We start from the raw sequence: 13,563 nt of genomic DNA on the forward strand, positions 1-13,563 counted from the left end.
CAGAAGGAAGCACAGTTCTTCAGAGCCAAAACTGGATTTTATACGATGTACAACTGGTTCAAAAAGTCAGACGGGGCATAAATAACAAGATGTCTATGCATAATGTGGAGTATTCCTCCCTTTTTTCTACTGGGTGATAAATCTCACATAGAACATACCACAAGAAAAATAATGGGATTCCTAAAGAGACTAATGCAAGAATGAAGAGCAGGAACATGACTTTTCAATAGGCATGATAGTGGAAAACATTTTCAAGCCTAATCCATTAAGCTTTTAAGTAATTTAAATGCATACTTAATACAAACACTATACTCATCTGCAGGACTACTGCCACAAACAAACGTGAGCTTTCTAAGAACTAAAAGACATCTGTGTCCAATTGCATTGCTCAGTGACCAATGGTCCACCACACTTCTCCCTTTCCCTATCCCACCTGAGACCTGCAGCCTACACAGCTGTTGGATACATTCAGGATTTCTAGTATGATGGGAATCAACAGTGCTGGAAAATTATATTCACATGGTATTAATGAATCTTTAATTGGAATTCTCCTCAGAGCAACTCAGAAGAAATGCCACCAAATGATAGCTCCTGTAGCAGGACTATCTGTATTTCTGTGTGACTTCCATTACTAGGGTCTCACCACTTAGGATCATTACAGGTTTCATTTTTCATAAATTCATTTTTACTTTGGCAGGAGATAATAACATCCAGTGAGCTGACCCAACCTCAGATAATTACTATCAAAATTGGTCCTGCAGCTTCAATTGGAAAAACTTTTCTTCACTTCCCACCTAAAACTACTGTGCTGCATGGGTGCATTTCAGCAGAACTGAAATGATTGCCAAAAAGAGTTTCAAAGACTGAAGTATTAATTCTTTGCCTAGATACCATTTTTTTCCTGATACTGAAATATTTGGTAATTATGCTTTGTATTTTCATTTGCATTCACTTTGATGACTAATCAGTTGCAATCCTCATTATTCAGAATGTAAATTACAGTGCTTAGCTACGAGTGAACTTGTATGTAAGAGGGTACAGTCTACTTCCACAGCCAGAGTATTTGGTCTGTAGGTCAGAAAAAAACCCAAACCCTATAGACATTTTCTTATTCAGGAACAAAGTGTGAACACATTACTAAAAATGCATCTCCCATGTTCCCATGGCCCAAAGAATCTTTTGTATGTTACAGTTCATTCTGAACAGAATACTGTCAATACTCTCCAGAAGAAATTGCTGACTATCACTGAAGTTTCTGATGAAACTGCAGATTTACTCAACAGATTTGAAATACTGCTAAGAAAACAGGATTGGAAACACAAGCAATGAGTCAGTCTGAAACATTAGTATAAACTGGATAACTTATAAAGAAGGATTGGAAACATCTTGATTAACACAAAAAATTGGTGTAAGATAAAAAATGGTCAGTGGCAGACACTGATTCCTTTTCAGGAAAAACTGGGAAGACTTGCCACCAAAGGGCTCACATATATTCTTACTCAAGCAGACTCAAGGTTTTCTGGCATTCCATCTGACACACTAAAATCTTCTCTGGAACTCACCAGTGTCTGCTTTGAAGTGAGTATTAAAACTGTTTGCAGATAGTTTGTAACTGCTATTGAATTTTAATTGTTTTCCTACCCAGGTATGCAAAGTCCAACAGTACTAAGAAGCTGTTTGAAAATCCAGTACAGAAAAGCAGATTTGCATAGCTCATCCTCACTGTTACCCATAATGATTTCTCCCTGATACTATAAAGCTTGTAGAGAGTGATCAAAACATCAGGTAATGATTTTAGTTGTGCCAGAGCTTTCAAACAAACTTTGGGAAATTATTTAAATCAGAGATGGCTAAAGAGCTGTTGAAGAAATTGGAAGGGACCTATAATATTATTTCCATATGTCTAACTCTTTCACTTATACAGCTGTGAATAATTTGACATCATAGCACCAGGACACAAATGAGCTTCAGGATTCAAACTATTGGCTTCTTAGAAGGAACCCAGCTATACAGAAGCTACATAGTATTATCAACAATGTCAACAGAAATAGCTTTTTTTAATGAGTTCTGCTACTTGAGTGTATTAGTCAAATAATGCTAAGGAATTTATGGACAGAAGAGCATGTAAAGTTTTGATTTTAAATCCAAAAGGAAGATCACACAGGAACTTAGAGTGCACTCAGCAGACAACAACAATGGAGCTTAAAGATCCTTTCCACTGAGGAATCTATTTCTGGATAACAAAAATCACAACTGGAAAAACATAAGCATGGAAAACTAGGCTCACACTGAAGAAAAAAGTTCTTAACAAACTCTGAAAATTTCAAAGACAGCCAGAGAACTGCCTTTTGCCTTATAAACAGTACGGTTAAATTCTTCACTTTAAAAATTAGTAGCATTTCACCGTGTTCCTCCTAGAACTGGAAAAACTACCAGGAAACCAGAGTGACCTTCAAAATGTAGTCAGTCACTGCAAGCTCAATGAACTGCCTCTCCCCTTTATATCAAAGCTTGCAGGTCTTATAAAAGCCATTTTTGCTGTGCTGCCAGTTTAACTGGGTGTGATTTCTTGGGTATACTGATAATCCGTATTTTCTTCTTTTTGTTCTTTTATAGAAATAAAATATATAGTGATTTCAAAATCTGTTTCCACATTAGTCCCAGCAAATCATATCCTTATAAGGTGGTGGGTCTCCTTTCACATAGCAGGACAGAACTGATTAGGTGCATGACCAGCTATCAACACCCCAAGAAAGCTGTAACCATTTTTGGCAGCAGAATCCATTAAAAAGGTTCTATCTTGAATGAAGAATGGGCCAAGAAAGCCTGAACAGTCCTGCTGACAAGTAAGTCTATCCCACAATACAGACTCATTTTTTGGCTCTCAAGAAGATAAAGAACTGTTCTCTGGGACTTTTTTGGCAATCTGTATTGGAATAGTATTTTGGCAGGGATACAAAATCTACTTGAATGCTCACTCACTCTGAACACATCTGGAGATGAGAAGTCTTTATTTATTACTATTAAAACATATTTGGCATAAGTACTTTAAAGGTAAGGAATGCTAGAACATATTTGACTCTAGGAATAAATTAGCTCAGACACAGTATTTTTTTCTCAATGTCAAGCACTTCATTTATGAAGGTATATTTATCAACTGTAATTCTGGCTCTGTCGTTGAGACAAGCAGAATGAAGACAGGAAAGAGGAAATGTCTGCTTGCCCTAATAAGGACTCCAGAAGACTTCCATGTCACAACTCATGAGACAGATATTAAAAATAAATAAAGAAAAAAGTCCTCAATAACAGAGGTTATTCTAGAAATGAAAGTTCATTCCAAAGGCCCTCCAGCTGGTGGGAATATTAAGTATGGCCATCTTTTGAGTGGATCTAGTGCAGAAACAATGTAAATCATATCAAATGAAACAGCTCAGTTGAATCTAAAGGACAAGAGTTTAGTTTTAGCTTGTGTTTTTAACTAATTTGACACCCTTTAGTGGCAGCATGTGCGGTGCTGTATTTTTAGGCTATTTATCTAAGCCAAAGAGTTACATATTTATAATGTTATATCTAGATACTGATTTATCCTCCTTGAGTTTTGTGGTTTTCAATTTAGCTGACACTGGAGCTGCCCTATCCAATGCATTCATCTACATAGAAGGGACGGGTCCTCTCCAACTCTCTCTAGTGCTGCTGGTTAGGCAGAAGGGGGAAAAGAGAGGAAAGAACCAAATTAACACACTTGGAGAAAACAGTAGAATCCATCTCCAAGATTGTCTATGCAGTTCAATGTACTTCTTTATAGGGCTCTTCCTTCTTGGAATCAGTCTGCTTGTCCAGAATAATGTGCTTCACTGACAATATATTTCACATGAAATGCTTAGAATTGGCAGTATCTTCAATTTTTAAAAGTCTACACCTTCTTTCCCATTCTAAAATCTGGTCCCAACAATGAGAGGGATGATGGGTATTTCTCTCACTAGCTGAAAAACAACTAACTCCATTTGGAAGTGACATGAAGGAAGTAAAAGACGAATTTCTGTATCAGGCCAGATATACACCAATCCTGCCTCACTGGTGTTGTTTTGGGTTCCTGTGGCTCCTGGAGCAGCACACATTCCATGAATCAAAAATTAGGACTTCACTGCGCTTCACACTTCTGAAACATCGCCCTTTTAAAAGAGGGTGGATGAATCTGTCCATTTGTTGGAACTAGAGTTAGCACCCTTATTTCATTTTCTCAGTTTTTGTCAAAATGTGCCATCATCTTCCTTGAAAATACAGGTTTGTTTTTAAGGCTTTTTTGGAAAGAGATTCTTACAGAGCCCGTAAAAAATTTAAATCTCTTATCTTGTTTTAAAACAACACACCTTTGATGCTTCAGCAATAAGTTTTTAAAGAGTATTTAATTAGAACTATTTCAGGGAAACCTGATGAAAATGAAATATAAAAGATAAGGGCTTTTGCATTTTGGGAAGAAAACATCCAGCTAAGATGAAGAACAGTACTTTGCTTTGTACATTTGATAATAAAATAACCTTTCCTTCTTTCATTAGTAAACCACGGCAGTGTACTTTTCCTTAACAGTTTCTTAACCTTAAATTTTTTATGAAAAGAATTTTATAAATGTCATGGACAGACAGGACAGCTGACAGCAGGTATAACGAGAGATGGGTGCTACTATAGAATCTCTCGCATGTAGCATTGCTGGCATACCTTTAGTATGACCTATGGCACCTCTGCTACAGAGTTCTGGGTCTCCAAAATACAAGCCAACAAAAGGAAGTGTTATTTTCAATTTAAAATCTTCTTCACAGCATTGACCACTACAAATACAAAAAGGGCGGTTGGTGACCTACGATGTGCTCCAAAGCTAATCTGTCACCAGCAGAGATGAACAAAGCAATCAGCAGACCTCAAGCAAAAAATTATATCCTATGCTTTGTACAGTGCTTCAGACACAATAACAGCTATCTTTAATAGAATAAGACTGCTAGGAGAGATCACCATTTGTTTCTTGATGTTAGTGTCTCCTTCAAAAGAAATAAACAGTAATAACACAGGCAGAAGCTTTGTTGCTGAAAAGTGCACAGGCTCTCAGGGGTATTTGGGAATTAAGGTGTCTTTAGGAAGTCTTCCTAAAACACAGTGGCTCTTGAAACCTCAACAGTTTTTCAATATATAGGCTCTCAAAAGAGAGGGAGAGAAATTCTTTCCAGATATTCTGTAAAAGCCCCTTCCACAAATACAAACACTGACACTCAGCATTAAAAAGCAGCTGTCCCTGTTGACTTTTTTTTTCAACATTAGTTTGATTATTGTCATGTGCCAACAGTTTTCAAGTGAAATAGTCAAATAGTAACCACTACTACAATCAAAGAAGAAAATAACACAGATACAGAAGGAATATGAAGTAATACATTTTCATTTAGAATTTTAGAAAGCTGTAGATTTAAATTCGTTAAGATCTTTTTTTTAACAGAGTATATAAACTCTGTACCCCTCTGGAAAGCATCCTAAGAGTTACCAATAAACACGAAATAAGAATTATGTCTTTCAGACATATATTTGAAGACTGTGGTGTGAGCAGTGGAGGAGCTTACCGAGCTCCTTTGTGCTGGGTCTCCCTCTTGCAGCATGGAATAGCTCTATTGTTCAGAGATGGCAGTAAAATGAAAGGACTCTCACACAACTGTCAGTCTGGATGAGTGCTCTCCCTAAGAAGAAAAGAAGTCATATACATTCATGTGCTGCACCTGATTCACTTCTGATAAATTAAGATTTTAGCCTGAATAGCAAAAGAGGAAGCCAAATGCATAGACCTGTGCATTGGTACAGATGCTGAAACAAAGCTTCATCTTTTGGAAAATGCCTCCCTGATGTCCAAAGGACAGCAAAACAAACTCTCAGTGTATAGTCATAGCAGTGAGGAAGGAAAAGTGGTTTGTTTTTTTCATTGACTTTTGATAAAGACAGCAACTTAAATTAAAACTATGCTAAATTTACTACTTTTTCTATCATATCTAATATATACAATGGGATCTCAGTATTGTCAGAGTGTTCTTCACAAAATGGTTGGTAAACATGTTCAAAAAGGGTCTGGAGTGATGCAAATGCATTTGATGTGGGCATCTGTGTTATTTTGCCATCACTGGAAAACTAACAGTACTACAGCTCCTGACTGTTTGATCACTCCACCGGATACCATGAAGCGTAATTGATAAATGTCAGATCTGCTTTGTACATGAAGAGTTTTTACTGTGAAACATTGCTCTTTGAGCTCTGGACAAAAGTTAATTAAAAAGTTGGTATCAAAGATAACATCCTCAGCAGGAAACATCTATTGATCTCTTCAGCAGCATAAGAAATTGATATAAGATTATAAAATGTTCACATAGAACAAGGCTGATCGCCACAACTTACATGCTCAAGATTGGATACTATAGAATATTAAAAGTAGAGTAGCAAATCATCAAGAAACAATACCAGCCAATATTGCTGATTCTCCATGTTTTATAAGCCCTTTTCAAATTCTATATAAAAATCTCCATTTCTTTCATGTTTCCTCCTATGGTTATTAATTTAATTTAGAGATTGGAAATTTATCCAAGGCTTTCACTGAACTGCACAAGCCTTAAACTTCTTCCAACAGTTAATACTCAAAGTCCTGACAGATTATTGCACACTGCGGCTTTTCTTTACTTCCTTATCCTATTTTACCTTTTAGTATGAATCTGAGAAAGCTAAGTAGACATAATAGCAAATTAAGTGCTGTTTTCTGAAGCAATTTCTTGGCATTCTTCTGCTCATGAATACTTTTTTGTAAAATTCAGAGTGTAGTGGTTGCTCACCCAACACCTATGTTATTTAATTCAGTAGTATCATACACGTACAAGAAAGCACTTGGATAAAAAGCTTTTCTTGTGTTTTTTAAAAACAAAAAATCAGACTGTATCACTGTTTCTGTGATTAAAAGTTTGAAAGAGCTGCAGAACTACTCCAATGGAAATTTCAAATGAATGGATCTCAGGAATAAGATTGATCTCTCAATTTTTTAACTGTTTCTAAAATCTTGGATGTTGTTCTGAGCAAGAAGGCTTCTCTTGTCCTGTGGTCTCTTGCAGAACTTACTGCTTTTTCATTATACTTAGGGATATGCAGGACTAATGGCTAGTACATCGCATGCACCCTCACCATGCGCTGCCAATGCCAGCTCTCTTGTCCCTCGGTTCAAAGGCTCTGTTCACTCTTGTTGAGATGAGAGGTCTGCCCTCCATGAACAACCCAAGGGTCTAAGACAACACTTTTTTTCCCCCCAAATACCTTTAATCACACTGGCCCTTCTTGGCATGACCAGTGTGGTGCTCTGTTCTCTCATCTAGTAAAAAAATGCTGCTAAAAGACTATCTTTTTATAGCATATTGCAATTATTTTACATGGCAGGATCTTGGAGTAGCACCATCGCAGCTTAGTGCTTACATTAATCTAAATTAAATTAACTGTTGAGTCTTCCAGCTGGAAATCCCTTATTATCAGTGACTTCCTGTTGGAATTATGGTGTAACTCAGAAGAAAAGCAAATCGAAAGCCCAAAGCATTAAGCTTGTTGGGTATATCAAGGCCACGTCAGAATGGAGAAGAAGTGATCAGCCATGAACAACATGACTAGAGGAAAAATGCAGCCAAGTTGATCTTCCTTATAACTCAGTCGTTGCATATTCATGGAATCAGGAGACAAGGTATCAGCAATTTTTAGGATCAAGACTGTTATACAAGCTGACTTAACCCTTTTTCATGAGTTACTTTAAAATGAATAAAACCCTAAGGATATAAAACTTTGTACATACAAAGAAAATGAAATGGCCTGATTGCAGCATCAAAATAAGTAGACAAACCAATATTTAGAACATTCAAAATATTGAGGGGTTTTTTGTGGTTTTTCACACAGAGTAGAGAACATCTTGCAAAGTGTGTGTGAAGAGACAAGCTAGTAAGGCAGATAGTTAGGATAAGGGTTGTTAGGATAGTAGCAGAGAATGACAGAAACTTGGTTGGGGGCAGTGTTTGTCTACTTATGGCCTGAAAAATCTTTTCCTACATAGCATTCCAATATATTCTTCAAAAAGAAAACCTGTATCAGAATTCGTCTCATAGTTTTCTGTAATCTCTTGTTATTACTAAGAATGCCGGTTAAGTGATTTCAAAGGACTTTCACACTGATTGTGGGTTAGATGTCAGCAGAGTGGTTATTGCTACATGTTTTCTATGTCCTCTAAGGCAGTAATTTTTTGTCACTCCTGAATCTCTTGGAAGAATTCCCACAAAATGTGATTTTTATTGAGTGTTCGGATTTTTCTAGTCCCCCTGTCAACGCTCTCAATTAGTGACCATAAATAATTTCATTTTTATCTTCCTTGTGCATTTTTTAATTCCCTGAGGCTCTGTTTCAAGTTCTAAGCTTTTGTGTATTTACATGCATCCCAAGGGGAGTATTTTCTAACAACTTTGCTTCAGTTTTCTTTGTTATGCGTATGATGTAAAAAAAAAAAAAAAGTTGGCATTTTCTCTGATCACTCAAAAGCTATCTGTGCTCATAATTTTGCTTTAAAGCTCTGCCATCCAGTACATCTTTTTTCCCCCTAAACACTGATAAGACTAAAATCCTTTTTACCAGCTTCCTTTAGCTCATAAAGTCTGTTTCCTTTTTTCCTATTTATATTTTTTATGATTTAATATCAGCTTAAAGAGCACCTCTGCCTGTGAATGTTGGATTTTCTGGTCCCAGTTCACCTTTTAAGTGATAAGATAAAATATACTGCATCACAGCATCTCAGCAGCATCTTTAAATAACTGGCTGACACATTTGAAGATGTTGTTGCCCTCCTGTTTTTGCAAGATGGAAAATTAAAGTGATTACTTTTACTTCTTGGCAGCAGAACAGATCAACAGGATTATCACAGCTCAGCTGTGCATATTAGGCATACTGAAATCCATTCACGTGAATTCGGTATATGCTATCAAAAATTTCATCAGCCCATGCCTTTGCTTTTAGTAATGCTTGGTTAGACACAAGAAGAGATCATAGAGATAGGTAATTTCTATTTGTCAAAGAAATCCTAGTTGATCATTTTCCCCCCTCATTAAAGGTGTAATCCATTTTGCCTACCAGAGATAAGGGAAACGTTATCATTGATAATATGCATAGTTTCATTCTTCATCTATCCACACACCCAAGTCTGTCTACATAGATTCTATGTTGAAACTTAGCCCTAATAATGGTACTTTTCATAAACAAAATATGTAGACATTCTTATGCATAAATTTCTAATAATAAAGGCTAAACAATCAAAGAAAAAGCTAGCATAGCATTACTGATCTAAAATTCTACATGGCAAACTCAGAAACCAAGTATTACTGCATGTATGCAGGTCTATTCTAAAGGAGGATACAAGAAAAAACAAACCAAGGTACAAGCATATTGAAGCTGAAGGTTAATTATTTAATTTCAGTGGCTAGCTGAGGTAGCATATATATTGACTGCTAATATCATGGTGATGCTACCAATTAATTCATAACACAAAATAGCAACTTCAGCTCTGTAAAACAAATACTACAAAGAAAAAAGGGAAGACATCATGCAAAGCCATTTTCAGTTTCATTTTATTGCACTGTTATATTGGACACTCTTTGATTTTACTTCTGCACCATGGCTACAGTGAAATTGGGCTAAACGATGAGGTTTACTATAAAAATAGGTCTGATGGCATATATCACTTCCTTCTACACATGAAAGAAAAATATTTGTAACTTCTGATACAAACTGCTCACTTCATAAAGCACAAAAATCCTTGATGCTGAACAGCAGAATCCATCTTTTGTCCTCCTCTCAGTGAATGTGCTGTAATCAGTTTGATACCTGACATACACATCCTACTCAAGGTGTTGCATAATAATCACTATTTTTAATTCCAACACTGGAAATGTTTAATTGCATTTTGCATTTCCATAAAATGTAATTTTTTGCCAATGAAATCCGCCAGGTTAAGAACAGTAGAATGGCACTTCTAAAAGTAAAGTGACATCCTCTTACATATGCTTACCTTATTGTTTTTACTGCATTTTATTCCTGTTTGTTTTGCAAAGCCAATATAACTATGGGAAAAAGTGGCTGGATGCCAGTTAAGACATTTAGAGAACTGTTAATTACACTCTAAATGCAAATTTTTTATCATTTATGAAGTGTGAGGCAGAGAGAACCTATTTGACTTTGAGCCTGCAAAACTGCGAATTAGAAACAATTATTTTGTTTCCTTTTCAGATGAGGAAATGTGATCTAGAAATTACTGAGTTACCATAAATTTGGAATACAATGGCAGAGTTTTTCAGAGTGATTCCTTCATAGTATCACTTATTTTTTTTACGTCAGAGACAAGCCAGGCACTGAATGTCTCAGCCTGCGTACCCTCTGCCATGAAATTCTGATTTGAGACAGGAATGTCATTCTCATGCTTACCAAGAAGATCAAAATGTAGTTAGCTATCCCAGCTCTCTACAGAAACCAAAACAAGGTATTTTAATTCACAAATCAAATTGTTTAGATAACCACTTTGACAGATAATATGCCCACAAGCTTACACAAGCTGGCCATCCTCTCAGAGGTGTAAAACAGCAACTCCCACACATGCTGTGAAGTTAAGTGCTGGGTTTTTACCTGCTGAAACACCACTTCAGCTTGCAGAACCATCCACATGGATGAAAAGTTTTTAAAACCATCTTTTCTTTTATAAATGTTGAAGTCATAGTTTGGATGCAGACATATTTATTACTGCTAAGTCATGGATATATTTTCCTTACCTTACAAAGGAACTGCAATTGTTGCCATTCCAAGAATGACATGGAAAATACAGCACTTTCCTTATTTCCTCTATCTGTTGCACAATATTTTCATTTTCCTACCACTGATGATGTATTAATGATAAAAGAAAAAGCTTTAAACAATAAAATAGTAGAGGTGCCTATTGTGAGCTGTGCATGGATTTGAAAAGAGCACAAAAGAATAATATGTAAATGCATCTGTTATGGCAAATTCATTTCCTAGAATAAAATTCTGTACCAGAAACCATTACACAGCGTATTCAGAAATGCAGTAATGTTTTAAACACCAGGATACACCATAAAGCATTTCAGAGAAATTTCATCCAGCCATAATATGTAACTGGATAAGAAAAGCTAACCATGAATATATAATCAATAATGTGGTGTATGCCAGTTTTAATAGTATACATAAAAGCTTTATATTCTCTATCAAAGTCTCACTTTTAAAAAACACAGCCACTCTTCTGCTAAGCTTACCAAAGTAAGCATTCTAAACTTAGAAAGACATTGTATTTTGCATAATGTAAAATAATTACCTACTCTATTTTGCAAAACTTTCTCTCCACATAATTTGATTAAGCATTATTATAAAACACATTTTGCAATTAAACTTACTGCAGCAAAGAAAACATTTGTAAAGGCTGACTAAAACAGGAAGGCATTTTTCTTTTGCCCCTACATTGCTTTCATTATACAGTTCCGAGTTAGCACCTGGGAAAACCTCAAAGCTGTTCACCTCTTAGTATGTACAAACTATTACACTGCAAAATTAAGTACTTAAAACATTGTCTTGCAGGACCCCTGCCTCAAAGAGGCACACCTACAGAGTTCAACAGGAGCAGAAGTAAATGAGGAAAGACTGCAAAGTTCCCCTGGAGCCTGGCAGTGTTATACCTCCAAGCTGTTACCTATTGAGATGAAGACCTCCATTGGGAAATTGTCAGGCTCTACCTCTGGGATGCAGGTTAACAACTTCAAAAGTCCATGAGATTCAGAAGCCCCATTCCAGCTTCTTTCTCTTGAGGACTCTGCTCCTTCCTGGTAACTTCCTCAGAAATATGATGTTTCTACAAGTATGTGGCTCAGAAAAGGAATATTAAAGAATATGTGTGTGTATGTGTGTGTGTGTGTCTTCCCTTTGATAAAAAAATACAAGAGATCTAGTGGGTCCCTTCAAACACAAACAATTCTGTGGTTCTGTCATCTTCGCAAGGAACCCATATCGGAGATGGCACTGAATGGTGAAGGGACAGGATGAAAAGAGAGCTCAGCTTCACCTTAAATCAGATGTAACAAGTTCACTTCTCTAAACTGAAGGAAAAAAAGACTCTAGTCAGACACTGTAGTTTTGGTGGTAAGGACAGTTAAATACGGGAACAGATGGGCCCTGGAATCCCTGGGATCTCCATCTCAGGTTTGAGAATTGACAGGCAATCATCCAGCCTGTTAATTGTCAGCACATCTCAACACAGTTTGGCCAAGGCCTACCAGGATGCTTCCACAAAATGCCTGGGCATGGTTTAGGGTGTTACAAGGACTAAGACTCATTCACAGTTGGCAATACCAGTTAGGCAATCCTGTTTCAAGAGGAAGAGAGTTCAGCCATCTGGATGCAAGCCATGCAGTACTATTTTATCTCAGGACCACACAGTAGAGCCTGATATATTTTACATATTAATACAAACACATTTTCTGAAGTCCTCTTTGGCCTGATTTTCCAACACTTCTATAACATGTTCTATACTGTTCACTAAGATGCAACAATAAAGAAATATTGAAAAGAAGCCCATTACATGAACTTTGAGAAGAAATTATTCAGCTGCTCAAAGGAGCAGAAGACAGTTAGGCAGAACAAGTAGTAGAGGAACTTCTTTCACCTTCAGGTCACCAATTTATATTGATTCATCTCAATGGCAACTGGAACTCATTACCTTTTGAAAGCTTTGCAAGATAAATTGTGTGTCTTTGTCAATAGCTTCTCATGGCGAAATGTTAGTATCGCCAGATTTGGTACTCCCTGGTGTTATTAACATTAGTGGAGAAGAGATTTAGAGCAGCCCTGCAGAGAAGGGCTTGGGGGTGTTGGTCGATGAGAAACTTAACATGAGCCAGCTTCAGTGGGCACTTGCAGCCCAGAAACCAACCGTATCCTGGGCTGCATCAAAAGAAGCGTGACCAGCAGGTCAAAGGAGGTCATCCTGCCCCTCTACTCTGCTCTCGTGAGACCTCACTTGGAGTATTGTGTATGGTTCTGGTGCCTTCAACATAAGGAGGACACAGAGTTGTTGAAGCAAGTCCAGAGGAGGGCCATGAGGATTATCAGGGGACTGAAGCACCTCCCATATGAAGATAGGCTGAGAAAGTTGGGGATGTTCAGCCTGGAGAAGAAAGGGCTGAGTGGAGACCTCAGAGCAGCTTCCAGTACCTGAAGGGGGCCTACAAAAATGCTGGAGAGGGACTCTTAATTAGGGACTGTAGTGATAGGACAAGGGGTAACAGGTTCAAACTAAAACAGGGGAAGTTTAGATTAGATATAAAGAAGAAGTTCTTTACTGTGAGGGTGGTGAGGTACTGAAACAGGTTGCCAAAAGAAGTGGCAAATGCTCCATCACTGGCAGTGTTCAGGGCCAGGCTGGACAAAGCGTTGGGTGACATGGTCTAGGGTGGGGCGTCCCCTGCAGTGCGGGGG

This window comes from Psittacula echo (assembly GCF_963264785.1).
Source record: "Psittacula echo genome assembly, chromosome: 8".
NCBI classification, from domain to species: domain Eukaryota; kingdom Metazoa; phylum Chordata; class Aves; order Psittaciformes; family Psittacidae; genus Psittacula; species Psittacula echo.